The sequence below is a fragment of the Diabrotica virgifera genome, chromosome 5 (assembly GCF_917563875.1).
Source record: "Diabrotica virgifera virgifera chromosome 5, PGI_DIABVI_V3a".
Lineage (NCBI taxonomy): Eukaryota > Metazoa > Arthropoda > Insecta > Coleoptera > Chrysomelidae > Diabrotica > Diabrotica virgifera.
In genome coordinates, this window is record NC_065447.1 from 206,531,059 (window position 1) to 206,552,977 (window position 21,919).

At 31.6% G+C, this 21,919-nt stretch overlaps 1 protein-coding gene and 1 long non-coding RNA gene across 8 annotated transcripts in view; one reads left to right on the plus strand and one right to left on the minus strand.

The window, feature by feature from the left end:
- Window positions 1-21,919, plus strand: part of LOC126884565 (C-terminal-binding protein) — a 355,935-nt gene that overhangs the window by 204,918 nt on the left and 129,098 nt on the right. The gene's annotated exons all lie outside the window — the stretch shown is intronic.
- LOC126884567 (uncharacterized) lies at window positions 8,654-10,143 on the minus strand. The gene is made up of 2 exons (XR_007698094.1): window positions 9,975-10,143; window positions 8,654-8,968 (listed from the first exon to the last, which is right to left on the minus strand). It is a non-coding gene; the product is annotated as an uncharacterized LOC126884567 (long non-coding RNA).

Genomic DNA, 21,919 nt, shown 5'->3' on the forward strand with positions numbered 1-21,919 from the left:
AGTAGAAAAGAAGTAGAACCACCCTGGATAATTAATTAGTAATTGTTTGAATCAATGTTCTCTTTTATTATTGATCGAGATTTCCTGTCAATTTACGTGTCACATTTTAATACGTTATCCAGAGTAAAGTTTTAGTTTAATATTTTAAATCGCTGTCTGTTCGACCCTGCCTGACTTCGGGTGACTTAAAGTACGTTCTGCTTTTGCTTCTTGATTGTTTTGGTGCGGCTCTGCGGGGCGGTCGACTTGACGTGCCGGGGAAGTTAGCAGAGTTGATTATTAGATTGTAGAACGCCTGCTTCCATTCTCCTTCTACTGATGCTGCAATCAGTGGAGTTTGTGAGAATCTTTAATGTTTTCAATGTGATAAATGATGTAGCTAATCGATCGCTTTCAGATTTTTGCGACGGATTTCCACAATATTACCGTTCGTTGTAATATAATTCTGTAAATAATTTCACTACAGAGATTGAATAAGAAGCACTAAAAAAGAAAATCTAAAATGAAAAACTCTTGGAATTTGACGAATAGGCCTGGATCCACGTACCAAAAAAAAAGTTCATTAATAGCAAGCTGAAAATTTGTTAATAGCTTAACGGTGTCTAGTCGGACAAACTTTGATGTATGGGAACACTCGGAACAGGGGAATTTTTAATTGTGGAACAGGTTAAAAATTTGGAACGTCAGACTACGGAAACGTCAAATGTATTTTGTCGGACAGATCTTCCAATTGATTTGTTACCCTTTCATTAAACTCTCATGCAAAAATCAGACTGCTATTTACCACCAATATAATTCCTGTCATTTGACATGTTCTACATGTCGAACTTATTAAAATGTCCAACATATTGTCGGACAAACTTTTTTTATACAGCGTGTCTACTGAGTTGGAAACATATGGGAAACTTTTTTATTATTAATTTTACGAAAAAAAGTTATTCTTTATAAAAAGTTCTGCATGCCCCAAAACCTAAGATTCAATTATCAGATATCAAATTTTCTCAATATTATACGAGGTATGTCAAAAAATATGAATTTCGGCTAAGGGTAAAGTACCTTTATTTCTCTCAATATCGAAAATTCTTATGATAAAAAGTTGTTTGGAATTAAAACTAAGATGAAATATGCAATTACATGCTTCTTATTGAAAAAAAAATATTTTTCTCAAATTTATGGATACCCAACATCGTTTTTAATTATTACAAATATCATAACTCGTTTATTATTCATTTTACGAAAAAAAGTTATTCTTCATAAAAAACTTTGCATGGTCTAAAATCTAAGACACAACCATGATATATCAACTTTTATTAATTTTATACGAGGTGTGTCAAAAAATATGAAATTCGCTCAATATTATAGCACCTTTATATTTCACAGTATTTCAATTAGAAGGATGTAATTGCATATTGACACATAGTTTTTAATTCTAAACAACTTTTTTAATAACCGTTTTCAATATTGTGAAAAATAAAGGTACTTTACTCTTGAGTGAAATTCATATTTTTTGACATAACTCGTATAAAATTAATAAAATGTCATATATGTTGGTTGAATCTTCGGTCTTAGGACATACAGAGATTTTTATAAAGAATACCTTTTTTTCGTAAAAGTAATAATAAAAGAGTTATCGCATGTGTAATGAATAAAAACGAAGTTAGTATCAATAAATTTGAGAAAAATTTGGAAAATATTTTTTTCCAATTAGAAGCATGTAATTACATATTTGAGCTTGGTTTTTATTTCCAAACAACTTTTCATAATAAGAATTTTCGATATTGAGAGAAATAAAGGTACTTTACCCTTAGCCGAAATTCATATTTTTTGACATACCTCGTATAATATTGAGAAAATTTGATATCTGATAATTGAATCTTAGGTTTTGGGGCATGCAGAACTTTTTATAAAGAATAACTTTTTCGTAAAATTAATAATAAAAAAGTTTCCCATATGTTTCCAACTCAAGTAGACACGCTGTATATTATATTTATAAAGTTTGCTATTGAATAAACTTTAAAACAACCTGCTAGTTTTCACAATCATAAACTTGTCAGGATGACAAGTTCCACAATTAAAATCACGTTCCACAATTAAAACTTCCGCTGTTCCAGTGTTTCCATACATCAAAGTTTGTCCGACTAGACACCGTTAAGCTATTAACAAATTTTCAGCTTGCTATTAATCAATTTTTTTGGAACGCGAGATTCAGGCCTAGAACCATTTGAACAAGTTTCTAACTTCATTTTATAGAAAGATAAAAATAATAAGATAAATTTTACCCACAATTCTCAAACGGACTGTGCGAAAAGACTATCCAATTATTTGTATCTTTGTATGGAGCTTAATTGCACACAGAAAAAAAAGAAAATGGACTTTTTATTGGGCACATGTGTCCTACATTTTTCCAGATCCCCGTGGAAGAAACGTAATATTTTATATTATATCATGACAGGCAAAATGCTCGTACAATTAAAACTTACGTACAGTATAGCCCAAAATAAACAGTACCGAACTTGTAATTACTTTTTTCTACGAGCGTGCAAAAATGTCTACTTTCGCGCACGCATTTTAGTTTAGAAAGTTTCACTTTTCCGCACGCGGTTTTTACTTTTCCGCAAGCGTGTTAATTTAGATATGTTAATATGGCCTTAAAGTAATTATAATACATGCAATAAACTAATATTTAGATGTTATTTACTAATTTATTTCAAATATATCTTATTGTGTTCCTGTTTTAATGAAATTACCGCGACAATTCGATGAAATAAAATTATTTTGACATAATATTCGAAAGTCAAATCGGTAGACAATAACAGTCGTTTTGAATCATCGTCATGGAAACTAAGATCGTCCTCATGCTAACTAATTATATTGAAAGTTTGGTTTTGACAACCTTGTCAAAGAATTAATTTGTGTATGTATTTTCATATTGATTAAATTAATTTTGGTAATTTTTTAAAGACTCTTAGAAAAAATATTGTTCCTAACTCTTGCAGAAAGTCTCTTTTCCGCACTCGACTGCTTGCCGAACTCCCTCTTCGCGTCGTTCGGCAAACTGCAGTCGCGTGCGGAAAAGAATGACTTTCTGCACTTGTTAGGAAAATAACTATATTGTTTAAAGAAACATATTATTGACACTTTTTTACATGTTCTAAATGTGCTCATCCTCGCTCAAGACATACTTCATACCAATGTTCCAAGTTTCTGGTCATGTTATGGAATAAGGGTTGTCTCAGGTCCGCGAAGAAGTCTCTAACGGCATCCATTAATTCATCGATGGTTTGTGGTGCCCGTTTAAAAACGGCAGTTTTTACTAACGCAAATGTATGCGTCTAAAGATGTGAGGTCTGGAGAATGCGAACGATAAGGGAAGTCAGTAAATCGTGAAATGAATCTGCTTGGAAAATGTCCCTGAAAAAATCGACGAACTACGACAGCACTATGGCAATTTGCCCCGTCCTGCTGGAAAATTTGTCTCGAAATGCCAAATTACGTGCACTACAGAATTGACGTAATCAGGGATAAAGCGTGTTAAATTTGTATGTACCTCTGTTGATTAAGTGTGATAGTACCATTTTCTTCGATAAAGTACAGACCAATGATTCCGTGTCCCGAAACTGCACACCAGGCACTCACTTTTGCACTATATAAAAAAACTTCTTGAACTTCATCTGGTCTGGCAAAGCCCAGAAACCAGAAATCTGTGCGACGATGTACATGGCCCGACAATCATTATTTTTTCATGCAGAATTACCCCATAAAGTTTGCCATATTTAAAACACCCTGTATAAAAACAAGGCTAGTTGTCAAAGTACCTAACTTTTTTATGATCCAATATAAGGGAATGAATCAAAAAACAGAATGTTAAGAAAACCTTAGGCTGTAGTTGGGTTTTAATTTCAGTACAGTAAAACCTGCCATATCCGGATCAATGTGGCGACAGAACGATCCGGATATGACAAAATCCGGATATCAAGACCACTTCGTTTATAGTATCTGAAAAGTTTTCTCCGTCATACTTTCCAGTAATCAACGCCGTCAATAACTTTCGTCGATAGACACGTTTTATATATTCTATAATGCCTTGATCCATAGGCTGACAGATGGATGTCACATCTGGGGGCAAAAAAGACACTTTATTTCGCCATATTTTAGTTCTTTTGAGTCGGGATGAGAGGGTGCGTTGTCCTACAGCGGGACTGCCTTTCTCGGTAGATTTCGGTAGATGCCGACGGCAGAACCGTCCGGATATGGGGAGGTCCGGATATGACAGGTCCGGATATGACAGGTCCGGATGTGGCAGGTTGTACTGTATTTTATAAATGCTAGAATATTCTACAGGGTGACGCGAACTTTGAGAAAAAGTCACAATTTGATTGGTACAGCCGATATACAATGACAATTTACCTGTCTAGCAGCAATATTATTACAGCGATATTGTTAAAGAATAAGGTTATAACATGTTAAAAAAATAACTTAAATGGGACAACCGGTTTAGGAAATTCGAGGCATTAAAAATGACCAATTTTTAAGGTGATGCGTTAATTTTTTGGATTAGTGTATAATCACCAGTAATCAATTACTTGTTAGTAACAACACAACCCGAGATGTCCTTGGTCAGTGTCAAACAAGATTACCAGATAAAAAAATGTTGGCTTAGTTATTTATATTTTATTAGTCTGATCAGTAGATATAAATTAAAGCAGGTACCAATTTTAATTTATTTTCAGATTAAAAATAAATTTTTTCCACTAGCCATTGATAAGAATTACACCAGTTCTGTTATCATTGTTCTAATTCACTAGATTAATGGTCAGAGAGCTGGTAGACATTTTGGGTTTAGATAACGCTTCCATAATATCCTAAAACAGAAATTCAGACCTGGCTGGAGGGTAGCGGTCATTTATCCCTAAAATTAACCCCCTAAATTAAGAAATATGTAAACATTTTTATTATTAACAAGTTCACCAATCGGGCTCTACAATTTTTTTTATGTTTGGTATTAGAAGATCTTTATTTTAAAGCATTAAAAAATACATAAAAGTTATTTTTACAATAAATAATGCAATTTCAAAAAACGGCCATTTTAAACCTTTCGCCGGCTGTTTTGCAATAAAAAAAAAATACCAAGTTTCTTGTAAAAGGTATATATTAAAATACCCTAAATAAGGGTCACAATACATTATTTAGGGTATTTTAATTTAGGGACCCTTATTTAGGGTATTTTAATATATCCCTTTTACAAGAAACTTGGTATTTTTGTGATTTACGGTATACAGCCAGCTACAGGAAGTTTATTTTCCTCGTGGATTTTGTTTTGCAATAACTTATTAACACAATTAAACTCATAAACATAGCTCAAATTGTAGGTTTTTTAATTTACTACAATTTTCTATTCAAAGTTTTTCTCTAAAATGAAAATCCTAAGCTGCAAAATTAAAAATCTTTAATAATTGCAAATTTAACAAATAAAAAACGTCATAAATAAAAACGGCACAAAATTTTTGGCTACATTTTAGTCGAAGATATTCCTGCCATCGTCCTTTACAACACCTGGTAGGTTTCAAAAATTCCTATGTTTACTTTCAGTTTATTTTTATTCAGTTTTGTGAGTATAAAGGAACTAGTTCCCTAAAGATTATTGTCACGGTGAACGACGAATCGTGAATGCAATTTTAGATTCCTTTGTCGACTAATTCATCACTCTGTTTTGCTTTATATTTACATCTTAAAATGCATCAGAGGACAGTAATACTAATTTTAGTTTTCCGCCTCTTATACAAAACTTAACTTATACAAAAAATATCTTTCGAGGCAACTTATAATTTTTTAAAATAAATTTAAATATTCAAAACTAAACTAGCCATGCGATCTGCGAGGGATGTTTTGAAAAAATAAATAAATACAAAAAACTAGGTGTGCATGTGAATGAAAAACGCTGTAGGTAAGCTGCAACGTGAGAAAGAGCTTCACGGTGAGCTTGAAACGCATTATTATCTAATTTACTATATCTTCAACTTTTTTTGTTGGAATATCTTCTACAACTCAAAAGTAGACAATACAAGACACAATTGAAATCCGCTAAGCGTCCCTTTTTGAAAAAAAAAACGATTTTTTCTAAAAAAATATAAATTTCTGAAGAGTAACATTTTGTATAATTATTTTGTAATAACTATCGTTGTAATCGTTTTCAAAATGAAAGAAACGTTTATTCAAACTTCTATATTAATAGTACATGAACACAGCAATAATAAATACTGGGTGGGCCAAAGAAAAGAGTCCACCTCGATATTTGGCAGTAGTTATTCGATTTTAAGAAAATACCGAAACAGGTCGATTTTTATTTTTATATTGCAATTTTTTTGCATATATTTCATACTAGTGACGTCATCCATCAGAGTGTGTGATGACGTAATCGATGATTTTTTAAATGGGAATAGGGGTCGTGTGGTTGAAAGGGTGTTCAATTCTCTATTCAGTAATATAAACATTAACATCATTATTTATACAGGGTGACCAAAAAAATATTTTTTGAATTAATTGACGCAAAAAGAAGAATGTACTTTTAATTTATTTAACTCAAAATACATTGTACTGCTGTCAGAAAATAGAAAAAAATGTTGATTTCACAAATAATCTTTTTTTTTTCGCTTAAATTAAATCACACACAGCCTCCCACCTACCTCTTGTGACAGTTTTAACATTTAATTTAAGCGAAAAGCAATGTTTATTTGCCTAATTAATTTTTTTTTATATTTTATGACAGCAATAAAATGTATTTTGAGTTAAATAAATTATATAAATTCTTCTTTTTGTGTCAATTAATTTAAACCAAAAATAATTTCTTTGGCCACCCTGTATAAATATGGATATTATTGTTTATATTAGTGAATAGAGAACTGAACACCCTTTCAAATGAGCTACCGCACGACCCCTATTCCCATTTAAAAAATCATCGATTACGTCATCACGCTCACATGGATGACGTCACTAGTATGAAATATATCAAAAAATTGTAATTTAAAAATCGACCTGTTTTGGCATTTCCTTAAAATCTAATAACTACTGCCAAATATCGAGGTGTACTCTTTTCTTTGGCCCACCCTGTATAAATAAATACGTATCTAATTTTTTTTCTTTTATCCACTAGTTTGCAAAATAAAAAAAATGCAGCGGGTGGAGGATATGCGGGAGGGTTCAAGAAATTCTTCAGAAATTTCTGAAATTTATATTTTTTTTAGAAAAAATGTTTTTTTTTTCAAAAAGGGACGCTTAGCGGATTTAAATTTTGTCTTGTATTGTTTACTTTTGAGTTGTAGAAGATATTCCAACAAAAAAGTTGAAGATATCGTAAATTAGATAATAACATGTTTCAAGCTCACCGTGGCCGTGGCTTCTATCGATAGCTTTTGACGTTCTCGATCAGTTACCGATGATGATCGCGAAATGAAATTTTTGAAACTTTGGAAGAATTGGGGTGCGAAAATGCTTAAAAAAATTCATTAATACATAAACACAGTACTATTTCAAAAATTTTGCACAAATTACCAAAAGTTGCCAAGATATCTCTTGTAATAAAAATGTTTACATGCATTTTTATTTAGGGGTTGACCGCCATCCTCCTGTAACAAATAGGTGTGATGTTACAGAATAGATATAGCTTTAAAGGGGTAGTTTACTTAGTTATGGAAGTTTTATGAAACTAGGCTAGCTGGATATTTAAGAGACTTTCTCAGTAGGGCTCAGGGGAGGATTAGGCCAATTTGCATGCCCTAATAAGACGGTACCTACTGAAATACTTGAATGATTAAAGAAAATAAATTAATATAAGGAGTGATGAAAAGAAAGAGAACTACTGACCGAGAAGATATTACTGAGAACGTATGAGGGCGCCAGGGACGGATTTAATAAATGGGTGCGTTCGGACGACCACAGCGGCTGGATAGCTAAGCCAGCAGTAGCTGTCAGACGTCACCGCTGGAAGCCAGCCGCTGAGAGATTTACTAAGCTTTCCCTATCACGGCTGGATACAACCACTCAGCCGATTTCTGCTGACCGCCAGCCGCTATGGTCGTCCGAACGCACCCAATGCTTCGCCGAGTGACTTACATTGCTGCACCTAACTAATACTTTTAATAGATACTATAAAATGGAGGGACAATAAAACATATGAGTATGTACAACCAAATTTAAAAAAAAATACCTATAAACACTATATACAATTTTATACACTAGCTAACTACCCAACGTACTAGGCTAGTACGCTCCTGTCGATAACGCAGGTTTTACAATATGAAAAAAATATATAATGAATTTATTATATCAGCCAGTTAATTGATCTAAAGAGGTGTACAACTTATTATAACTGAGGAATACAATAGTGGCTGACAATCTAACATCTGATCGGAAGTGATAAACCTGACAATACCTGACCAATGAAATAAATATTATTAAATAGGATATAAACCGAGATATTGTGCACAGGACCTTCCCAGATAGTTTATAATCCCCAGACTATTATAAATGAATGATATAAAGGTGAAATATAAAATTTGTTGAAAAATATTGAATATTATATATTAATTATGTTTTAAGAAAAATGAAGATATATTATTATTAAAGTAATTTAACAGTTATTGACAAAAAAGAAGAGTAAAATTTAAAGGTATTATTAAACAAATTGACATGCAAATTTTAATTATAAAAACCTGTCGCTTCTACACAAGTGAAGGTGTGTTTCTCATCCAACCTCCTTCGAGGGTGATGATTGGAGACCCAAGTACGGTATTTTCCAGGTTTTCCCAACCTTAGTACTTGTCTCGACGAGGATGTACTTCCTAGTACCAGAAACTCAACAAAAATTCCATGCCCATATCCAACAAAATTGACCCAAAATTCCCAACTTATTACTTTTCCATTTAAAAGAAAAAATTAATGACAACTTGGACTCTATCTTCTTCTCCAATGACTAAAAGAAAACAAAAACCGTTGATTAGCTGGTTTCTTTTTAGTACACATGACAGGGGCCTTTACAAAAAGGCATAAAACCTTATCCGAACTTGACAGGAAAAAAACTAAATAAAAAGTGACGTTTTGATGTGTATACGCTGTGGGCTCGTACGTAGAGGGGATATTTATAAATTCGCGAGCGCCAGTAGTGGCAAGTCTGTAAACGATTACCGGAAATTTGACATAAATGTCAAAGTGAGTGATTAATTTAAAATTAAAATTAAGAACTTAATTATAAAAAATATTAGTTGGTCAAAGCTGTGGTATATATTTTTACCTTAAATATACTTACTTAAATACTGAATTTACGTTTTTTTAATGTTCCGTAATATGTAATTAAAAATTAATCTATATTAATCTTAGCGCCATCTACACGATAATTGTGAAAGTATCTGAAGTAAGAAATTAATATTTCATCAATAGAACGTCAAAATGATTAGCAAAATCTTAAAAATTTAACAATTTAACAATTTAATTCTTAACAATTTAATTACTTTTTAGCGTTGTAAATATTAAGCGATAACAATTAAATAATAAATTTAAAAATTACCGGTGAAAGTTGAATTAGTAATCCGCCAGGAGCGACACCAGCGAAGCTCAGAGCGTATACGTGCCATATCATTGACCTTGGTACGACTTTCACTTGAAATAGGCTTTTGAACACATGTAAGGAAGTATGTATTTGAACAAATAAATTTTAATATTGTAATAAAAGATTACTTTACAGAATTAGATAAATGAGAGAATGAAAATGTCATGGATTTTAAACTTATTTGGAGTGAAAATGTAATTTTCAGAATTTTTTAATCTGTAGAACATAGATTAGACGTAGTGAAGCATGGAAAATCTACTTATTGAAGTGTAACATTTATTTTAATATGATATAAATCTAGTATTAGGAAAAGGTAAAGATGGTATGGTTTTTTTAGAAAGGGAAAAAATAGAAGAAAGATATTTCTACATACCCGGTGATGCTGTAAAAAGCAACGAAACTCCGCTCCTATACTTCACCTAAACCCAAAAAAAAAAACAACTTATTCAGCATTCACATAAAACCAAATTTTAACATAAATTATATTCTAGATAGAATCACCGGTCATTGGAGATGTTATTCCTACCAAATCCTTCGAAAGAGTGAAGTCTTTCACTTCTGTCAACCACGTTCGGCGGAAATTCCTTGACAGATTGCCAACTTAATAATTCCAATGTTACCAGATATTCCATCAAGTCGCACCGAAAATCAACGCAACACTTCAAACAACTAGCTGTATAGTTGGTTGTATACCTAGTTCCTATCGGAATAAATATTTTAGTAACGATTAGAACCCTTATCGTTACACTCCAGCCAGATCTGCATTTTGTATTAGGATATTATGGATGAGTTCTTTGAAAATTTTTCAGAATGCTCTCAAATACCCATCCAAAAATATCTACCAGCTCTTCTACTATAAGAGTTTATAAAATATATTACTGTTAGTTTGATTAGACGATTGTGTTTTATAATTATTGTGGAATATTTTTAATATGAATGAAGTATAACTAGTAGAACCAGTTTTGTATGTTGGATATGTAATGAAACATTTTATAACGCAAACTAATGGTCAAAATTTAGTTTTCATCTACAAATGAGTATTAATATTATGCCAATTAATTACCTACTTAAATTATTGTAAAAATATCTGATTGTGTTGCATGGAAAAATTTTTCTGTAATTATTTAAGTACATATTTCATTAAGATGGTGGAAAACTTATGGTTTTGTTGTGTCTACATTATATTGGTTTTATTAATTATTACATACATTTTAATAATTCAAACAGTTTTTCTAACATTGTACTTTCTGAATAAAATTATTTACCATCCCCTTCAACCCATTTGGGATAAAAAGGGTTTTTAATTTCCTATTTAGAAATACATATACGAATTTTTGATTTGTACATTCGTATTCAAGAAACAACAATTACATATTTGTATGTTTAAAGTTATTTCAATTAAAAGTTATTCGTTAAGTCACAATAACCTTTCACGCGGCGTTAAATCGGGAGATAGGAGTGGCCATTCAATATGTGTCCCATGTCTAAAATACCAATCTGAATTTTATAAACAAACACTTTATTCAAACAGATCTTCATTGTACGTGAAAATGCGGTATAGCACCATCCTGTTGGAATCGAACTTGTTTGTTGTTGTCCAGAAGTTATCTATTTTATATGAATCGTTATTATCGGGTTAAAAAAATGTAATTATTGTAAATTGACTATGAAAAAAAAATTGTCAAAAGAATCTAAATATTGTTCAGCTATATTTAATAGATCTTAGACTTAGGGAGTCGCCAAAAATCAAGACAATAATATTATTTTCAATAATGTCAATTTCACTTCTAAGGCGAATTTTTTCTGCTCCAATAACTACAATTCTGCCAGTTGATAGTACCGTTTAAGTGAAACGTTGCTTTGTCCTAAAAAAATATTTTCTATAAAAACTGATGGCTTATAGTCCTGGATCCCGCGTAAGAAACAAAAGTTTATTAATAGCAAGCTGAAAATTTGTTAATAGCTTAACGGTGTCTAGTCGGACAAACTTTGATGCACGGGAACACTGGAACAGGGGAAGTTTTAATTGTGGAGCATGATAAACGAGTCGTCCTGACAAGTTTATGATTGTGAAAAATAGCAAGTTGTTTTTAAGTTTCAATAGCCAACGTTATATAATATATGAAAAAATATTTGTCCGACAAAATGGTGGGCATTCTAACGAGTCCGACACGTGGAACATGTCACATCACAGGAATTATGTTGGTGATAAATAGCAGTCTAATTTTTGCATGGGAGTTTAATGAAAGGTTAAAAGATCAATTGGAAGTTCTGTCCGACAAAATTAATGGGAAGTTTTCGTAGTCCGACTTTCTAAACATGATAATAGACAAAAATGCTGGTGATAAATATAGCAAGCTAATTTTGATTTTTAATGTACAAATTATATTTTGTAACGCAAAAAGTTTGGGAAAATCGAAGGAAATAAATAAAAAATCATTTTTTCAGAATGACTTACTCGCATATTGATAACGCTATTTTAGTTGTGTATATTATTATGTATATTCACATACTTGCATTTGTATATTATAGTTACATGCATGCACACTCCAAAAACAGTGAGGTAAGTATCAATGCATGTATATTGCAAAAAAAAATATTTTTTTGGGTGGAATTTGTTCTAGAATTCTCAAAATGATAATAAAAAATGTCATATAACATGTGAAAGCAATCTCTTAGGGTTTTCTAATTAGGCGCTTCAGAAAGTTTGGAAAATTTCCTACAAAAAACGTTGTATACATCCATAATTAAATCTTAACACTGTAAACGACGTTGAAAAATGTGAAGAGTGTAAAAATTCGGTGCTTATAAGCATAGACGTAAATATGACATGCTTAGAAGTATGTAGAAGGCTGCATTTGTCTGTGTGACACTTCGTGCTCTATATACTAATACTAAGTATACAAAGTAGTATTTGAAAGTACATGATCTGTGACTTTCTGTTTGCCTCGTGTGTTGGAAATTAAAATTTATAATAACTATGGAGTGTTTTTGTGTCTATTTTTGAGTGTGAAGAGTTTAAATTTTAAGCCACCAAATGCAAAAGAAAAAAAAACAATTCAACGGAACAGTTTGAGTAATAATTGTCGAACGTTTTACAAAGTTCGTAAAAAACTTAGTCATCAATTCAATGAGGTTTAGTTGCCAGATAATTGTGAAAATTCTATTGGATATAATTCTTCGTGCTATAATGCTTTTTGAGTTAAAAAGGGCTTGATTGAAGAAGGGTACCCAAATAATATATTTATTAAAATTCTATATCGTAATTTTTCTAAAATTTCTACAAATAATGAAATATATAATGTAATATGTCATGGCTAGAAATAATTTGCTGCAAAAATAAATCGATTAGTTTAAATTTGAAGTTACGATTGTCATTTATTATGAATTACAGTAGAACCTCGATTATCCGTCAGGGCACCGGACCAAGGGTATGACGGATAATCGAAAAGACGGTTAACAGAACATTAAAAAAGTTAAAAATTGATAATATAACTCTTAAATTTTATTTGTTTGTTTTGTTTAATAATACAATAAGAGGAATTTGTGTTCGTGTTAATATTGTCGAATTTGGTCTTGTTTGGTCCTGTTTGTTTTACTGATGCTTCACATTTTGCAAGGGCTGAATTTCTTAATCGGCGTAAGACCATGCAATCTACTTTATTGGATTCTTCTTGTCGAGAATACCACTCGATAAATGGTTGCATGTGCGATGCAGCTTCTCTAGCTTCTTTAGGCAAATCTTTGTTAATTGTAAAAAAGCTGTAAGCAGCTTCTGAAGCTGCTTTGTCAGGCTCTGTTTTGCCATTTCAACGATTCCATCATCTGTCAGCAATTGATAGCCGCTTGCGTCCTCATCACAAATTAACCATCCCTTTAAGTCATCTTTAGGCAACGAAAACACAACAGATGATTCAGCCATAACTTCATTCGTTACCGCACTGTACATTTCAGCGAATTTCGTTTGACTTATCGTAATGCTAAAAAAAATGAATTGATGACTCAAATTTTTTCTTATGTACTCAATACAACTTATGTACGGACCCTGACGGTTAACAGAGGTGACGGTTAATGGAGAGACGGATAATCGAGGTTCCACTGTATTGTCAAAAGTGACAGTTTTTAGTCTCTGTAGCTTGGACTATATAGACCAGGGCGGATCTGTGAAAAAACGTCTATTTTTGGATGTGCGAGGTGGCATTCGGATTTTTGCAGATAACGTTAGGTGACAACTTCAACAATAATAATTGACTCATGCTCCTTCTCAAATATGCCCGGAACATTAATAAAAAAATTAAAAGATTTAAAAATTTCGAAAAACATCGATTTTTTTCTACTTTCTTTGCTTATAACTTTAAAACGATTCCTTTTGGAACAAAGTCGTACAGAAATAAAATAAAGATAATTGAATTTTGTATGATAAACGACTGGTTAAAAATGTCTTAAATTATTACCCTTTCTGCAAAATACCAATAAATACACAATAAGGGGGCAAAATAAGCCTGTTTTTATTCAATGTTTTTCAACCACTTTGATTGCACTTAGAACTTTCGTAATTCGCTTGAAAAATTCTTACAACATACTTAAATCGTTCACCAAATTTCATTAAAATCGACCTGATAGATTTTGCAGAATAATTTTGCAATCTAACTTTTTTTTTTAAATTTCAAATTTTTTAAAAGCTTTCTGAAGAAAAAGTAGACCATTTAGAAGTTTGCTAATTTTTTTACATATAAGGAGGTTCTCTACCTATGTAATACACTTTACAGAATTAAAATCGGATTATTTAAGCGGCCTCAGCACTAGTCAGAAAATGATGAAGTTACAGTAATACTTTGGATAGTTTATGAAAGAAGGAGATTTAGACTATTAATTTAATTTAAAAAATGACAAAAAATAATTCTAAATATTGCAAAATTATTTTGCAAAAATAAAAATTATTTTAAAAAAAGGGGGGCCTAACGTGCTAACTTCGTCCCTAATTGTCCTACTAGGACAATTGTTGTTCTTTTTAAATGTGTATAAAAATTCAGTCTTTCTAAATATGAAAAATAATTTTTCTGCTGGTAACGGTTAAAAAGTTATTCTAATTGTTTATAAGTAAGTAAAAACTCGACATGTTTTTGCAAAATAATTTTACACTGTTTAAAATTACTTTTTGTCACTTTTTTTAATTAAGTTAATAGTGTCCGAAGTATTACTGTAACCTCATAATTTTTTGACTTAAATGTTACAAAAAAAAATTAATTTGGGATAAACAAATTAAATAACTTTTAAACTATTTGACCAATTGCTTTGAAATTTAAAATATAATTTAAGCACAAGAAGCCTCAGCATTCCGTGTAATAAGAAGGTTCTAGCTTAATTTTTACATTTATAAAATCTCAAAATTTATGACTTATTTTACAATTTTATAAGCAACAAATAATGATAGACATATTCAGCGAACGCCACATTGAAGTTTTTTTATATTATTTATGAGTTTCTTATTCTCAAATTTGTTTAGAATGCTTCACTTTTTAGTAATAGACGAAAAAAGCGAAAATTTACCGTTTTTGATCTTTATTTGTTTATAACTATATATGTATATCATCAAAATCGGCTGCAGGAAATATATAGGTTATTAATATAGATGTCCATACTACTCAAAAAATTTGGTTTCGGCCTGGAGGGGGATGTGTCACGAGAAAAATCTTATTTCTCTGGACTATTATAGTTAATAGTGGACTATAAGACACCGTTAAGCTTTTAACAAATTTTCAGCTTGCTATTAATAAACTTTTCTTTCTTACGATCCAGGTCTATTACATGCGTGGTACTATATGTTTAAAAATTTACTAAGGAAAAATTCCTAGTGACTGGCTGTATACAATAATTTTAAAAAAATTAACCGAAGTAGTATAAAAATTTCTTTTTTATAAATTGGTATACTTATAGTATGGTATAACTAGACCCAAACCCAGACATCCAAAGTGAAAGTTATCCTCCAACACCAAATTATTCTATATGGTCCACATAATGCTCAGAAAAAAGTCACACCATTTTGAGCATCGGGTTTGGGGGGGAAGAGGGGGAGAAATCGGTAAATTCGTAGATTTTTACGTCTTTCGTAAATATTTTTAAAACTATACGATTTAGCATAAACAACCTTCTATACAAAAATGTTCTACATTAAATTTGAAATAAAAAAGGCCCTATGCATAATCCTTCTAAAATGAACGGTTTCAAAGTTACTGAGATATTGTCTGGTTACAGATAAATGAGAAATTTAAAGAGATAGACCAATTGGTGTATTACCACTTTAAATACACCAATTGGTCTATCTCTTTTAAATTTATCATTTATCCATAACCGGCCAATACAGATAAATGAAAAATTTAAAGAGATAGACCAATTGGTGTATTTAAAGTGGTAATACACCAATTGGTCTATCTCTTTAAATTTTAAATACACCAATTGGTCTATCTCTTTAAATTTCTCAATTATCTATAACCGGGCAATAGTATAGTATAATCATAGATATATAATACTCTAGATTGCGTCCTCCGATCTTAAAATGGGTGACGGTTGCGACAGAGATAAATGAGCCTATTTGGTCGGTAGTCTCTTTTTAATTTAAGGGGAATATCGACGACGTGACTATCCCACTTTATCGAGTAATATTTGTTGACAGTTGGAGCGGGTGGAGACGAGAAATGGTCTTTGGTCTTCGGACGTGGATAATCGTGGTTCGAATCCCATACCAACTTTACCTTTTTTATTTTTATTTACTCAATATTGCGTTTATTAGATATTTTTACATCTGAAAAATGGACCTAAGTAAATCTAGCAGATAATAAATGTACCTATGTATAGTAAGTTAATATTGGAATACATATTTTTTGTGAACTGCATAGTAAAATAAGTCATTCGTTATTAATATAAATTCGTCCTTATTCGAATGATGTGAATAATATTTGTTTTGCTTCTACTTTTTTAAAAAATTGTAACAATAGTTTCATAAATAAAAATAATGTCTAATTACTTATAATTGAATCGGTCATTTCAAAAACAGCAAAGTCCACAATTTTCAGAAACTAACTTTTTGAGAGGAATATACTCCTTTAAGATAAACGTTGTGTGCAAAAACGACACCAGTCCAGTAAAAACATTAGGAACAAAACTACAATATAACTCTGAATTTTGATGTCATCCATTTCATGCATCTTTCGACTATATAGTTAAGTTTTCTTTGCTCTTCTGTAAAATTAGGAATATGTGACTCGTGTTGTTTTTGAAATGACCGATTCAATTAATAAATCGATGGTACATTATGTTGATATTAATTATTGGTAATTTTTTACGAATATTTTTAATTACTTTATACTATTCTACCATTAACTTATTAAAAAAATAACATTGGCTTTTGTATTTTTAAAAATCTATAGGTACCTACACAGTTTTTCTTATTTGTTATATATTTCTTTGCATAGATTTATTTTAGAGATGTAATAATATCTAATAAACGCAATATTGATTAAATTAAAAATAAAAAAAGTAAAGATTGGTATGGGATTCGAACCAGGATTATCCACGTCCGAAGACAAACGACCAGTTCTCGTCGCCATCCGCTCGAACTGTCAAACCATCTAAAATACTCGACGACCGAGTAGGATAGTGACGTCGTCAATACTCCCCTTGAATTAGAAAGAGACTACCGACCAAATAGGCTCATTTATCTCTGTCGCAACCGTCACCCATTTTAAGATCGTAAGGCGCAATCTAGAGTATTATAAATCTATGAGTATAATTGATCCAAAAAAAGGCCTAACCTAAAAATCCAAAGTAAAAGTTTTCGTCCAACACCAAATTGTTCTATATGGTCCACATATTCTTCAGTAAAAAGTTACACCATTTTGAGCGTCCGGTTTGGAGGGGATATGGGGGAGAAATCGGTAAATTAGTAGTTTTTTTTTACGTTTTTCGTCAATATTTCTAATACTATGCTTTAGCGTAAACAATGTTCTATACAAAAATGTTCTAAATAAAATTTAAAACAAAAAAGGTCTTACACATAATTATTATAAAATCAACAGTTCCAGAGTTACGGAGGGTGAAAAGTGGAGGTTGTCAATACTTTTTATATTATTTGGGCAATTCCCTACTGATTTTCTTTAACAGGATTGTGTTTTATAAATCAAATTTGCTATTTCAGTGGCCAATGGTATGTTAGTGATAAGCCCTTGAAGAAGCGTCAACCTCACCACCCAAAATTATCATCAATTGCCCAAAAAATATAAAAAGTATCGAAAACCTCCACTTTCACCCTCCGTAACTCTGGAACCATTGATTTTATAACAATTATGTATAGGACCTTTTTTGTTTTAAATTTCATGTAGAACATTTTTCTATAGAACATTGTTTACGCTAAATTATAGTTTTAGAAATATTGACGAAAAACGTAAAAAAAAACTACTAATTTACCGACTTCTCCCCATCTCCCTCCCAAACCGGACGCTCAAAATGGTGTAACTTTTTACTGAACCATATGTGGACCATGTGAACAACTTGGTGTAGGAGGAAAACTTTTATTTTGGATGTCTCGGTTACGCCTTTTTTGGACCAATTATACTATACTACAGTATTTCTCATGATCATTTTTCAGTCCGTAACAAATGATAGGAAAAAGGGTAAGTCCGTGATAATACACATTTATGACATTTATTCTAACATGACATTTTAGTTAAATCTGACAGTTGTCACATTTTATTTTCAATTTGGAATAAAAACAAATCAAATGTGTTTCTTGCATTTATAAAATGGTATTTTCTTTGATTTGTATAGTCTTATAAATTTTACAGATTATATTTGTAATATTATTATCTAATTAAAAAAAATATATTTTTTTATTATGGCGCCATCTATCGACAACTAGAATAAATGTTATAAAAATGTCACCGACGAAATGTAATCACCGACGTGCTTTTTTTTCTGTCACATACAATTTAATGCGTTAGGAAGAAATCGAAAAACTGTGACGCACTGAAAGATGATCATGAGAAATACTGTACCTCTGTATCTTTGGAACCGTTCATTTTAGAAGGATTATGCATAGGACCTTTTTTATTTCAAATTTAATGTAGAACATTTCTGTATAGAGAGTTATTCATGCTAAACCGCACAATTTACCGATTTCTCCCCCCTCTCCTCCCCAAACCCGACGCTCAAAATGGTGTGACTTTTTTCTGAACATTATGTGGACCATATAGAACAATTTGGTGTAGGGGGATAACTTTCACTTTGGATGTCTGGGTTATGCCATCTTTTGGATCAATTCTGTCATACTATTATTTGAATAATAATAAAACAGAGAAAACTCTCTATCAGTCGGAGTGCAGAATGCTTGGTAACTATCTGTCGCCTGAGCTTTCTATAAATTTATAAGATACAGGCCGATAAATAGCGGACATGGGAGAGCCTACAATATACACTCATCACCTGGCCGCTTATCTAGATAAAAATTCCAACAGAATTCTGCATCCTTAGTACTCAAGTATGAGTAAGGTGAATAAGGAAAGACAGCTTTAGATTAAATTCGATTCAGAGCCACCACCATCGACTGACCATGGTTTCTGCTTTTCAGCGTCTTCAGAGCCGTCTTGGATTCAGTTCGCTTCGGGATACATCACAGGTTCGGTTTTTGTGACCTTTGACCTCGAGTAATTCTTTTTTCCTCAGGTCGGATCGATGAGGACTTTTTAGATTCTATTTATGATGGTATTTTGAACAGTCCTGCCAATTTTCAGCTAGCTGCGAATTTTTGTAACCTCGGATGTGTACATAACTTGGCCGGAGTAAGTTAACAATTTCCCAAGTAGCACAATAAAAACATTTTAGTTTTATTTAAGGTTTATTTGTGGTAAATAAGAAGATAATGGTTTTAAAGTTACCTTGTATATATACTGCCAGAACTTTAAATCTAATAAGAGTATCAAATAAGACTAATTAATCTTAATAGATAATATGTCTTGTTGTAGTTTTAAAATGGTTAATTCTCAGTTCACTTTAAAGCTAATCAGTTTTATGAAGAACTTCCGGACTGTTTGGTTTTATTAGATTCTAGTTTGTGAATATGCCTTAAAACTATTTTTTTAGTTTTCTTTAAAGTTGTTTTCTTAAAGCAATTATTAGGCTATATTAAAACCAAACGCTCTTGCTGAATCAATTTGTTTATAGTAAAGACAAGACTAAACTATGTTTCTTGTTAGAAACAATAAAACTAAACTTATCCCCTCTTCTTTCATTTCCAAAATGGTTGGCCATTTGTTTTAGAGCGAAAGAGTGGTGTAGTGTGTTGTAAAAAGTGGAAGTACAATTAGTATGGAAGAAATAAGTCGCAAGTACTTAAAATATAAACGAACTGGTCATTACGGCTTATTTTTCAAAGAATACAACACACACAGCCGGCGCCTCGATTTTAAGGTTAGATTCACATGAAAACCGAGTGGCATTATTTACAGCAGCATTAAAATTAAACGGTTTTAATTCCAAGGCAACCTTGCTTTTATGTAGGATATATGCTCTTGGAAAGGTATAAAATAAAACCATTTGATCTTAGCAATTCTCTGTCGATAGATTAAATAGTTATATTTGGTTTTCGGCCATATTGCTTTCTGGAGATGCTGAAAGCCATGATAGATTACAATATAAGGCTTACATAAAAAGTATAAATAAGCGACTTGAAAGACATAAATTCGATTTATTTTAACATTAAAACATTAAAATTGTAGAGAAAATTATCTTTCTTTCAAATTTATATTTTTCGGATTTAAATTTTTTTTTATAATTTTTTAATCGCGAAAAGTCAGAAATTTTAGGGCACGTGAGTTATTTAGACCTATTTTTGTTAACATTACCAATAAAGTTGGGTGCGCGAGTATTTTTCTACCTTGACAGTCCGAAATAACCAAGTAATTTTTATTATTTTATGGTTACAAATACGTATGTACCTATCATAACACATTTAAAAATGTGTTGGCCTATATGGATTTTAAAGAATCATTTAATATGGTAAATTGTCTTTAAAAGTCTCCATTTAAGAAACCTTTTTAAGTTTGCTATAAAACTGCCTGCACTTAAAGTGTCTTTTAACATGGTTTTAAAAGCACCTTCAAAGTAGCTTTAAAACCACTTGCTTAAGAAAACAAAGTTTTAAGAAGGTTTTTATTTTTGGTTTTATTGACCTCTTTCAGTGTGGGCCCTTTTATGCTGAAAGCGGTTTTATTGCAACCTTAAGGTTTACTTAAAAACCAGTTGGTTTTAATTTTAGTTTTATTCTACAGTTTTAAAGCATCCTTAAAATAATTAATAAACCCGTTCGGTGCTACTTGGGTTTGTGGGAATTAACGTGTAAATTTTTCCGGCATTAAACATTAAGGAACATTAAACCACACCAAACCTTATTAATCTACTTAATTGATATTTAAATTAAATACGGAAATTTTGTAAGTAATCTAAAATAGATTTGTCAGTCTCTTTACATAACGGAGTTCAGAAACCTTTTACATAAAAGCATTAATTCATTTATATTAAAGGATTGTTACAAAATGATCTAAATAATATTATTCCGATTTAATGGATTTAATGAAAAGTTGATTCGTAAAAAATAATTTATTCCAGTCGAATGGATTTAATAAATTATTTATTTGTAAAATACAGTAAAAACAAATATTAGGTACAAGAATACAAAATGATTGATATCTACATAAAAACTGGCAACAACTGGCGAAGTGAATGTGAATGCCATGTTAGCCCTAAATAGTCATGAAAGGCATAACATGATCATCTAAAACTTTTGTAATGTATCTATGAGTCGCAAGGGAGCCATTTTGTATGAAGAATAACTCTGTGAGTGTTTGTGAAGTAATTCCTGTCCACACCAAAACCGACCCACCGCCAAATGGGAGTCGCTCATCAATACTAGCCACAGCATACCTTTCTGCGGATCTTCTCCATACTCGACGACATCCGTCTGACCCATTGATATAAATACGCGACTCATTGCTAAAACAGTACCTACGTTGCTGCAATTTACGTTATTCCAATGGTGCCGATGGCGGCATTGTAATGGTACGCCTGTAGTCATCTTTCTGCAAGATAATCCAGCAGCTCGAAGCCTTCTGCTAACGGTTCATTCGCCATCATTAACATCCTGGTTAAAGAACCTCAGAACCTGGTTCAACACAACATATGTGCAGCTTTTCCGCGTTGCTGCAGATAAGGTGAAGATTGCCATGATGATCGCCAACATTCGTCACGGATAGGCACATCAAGAAGAAG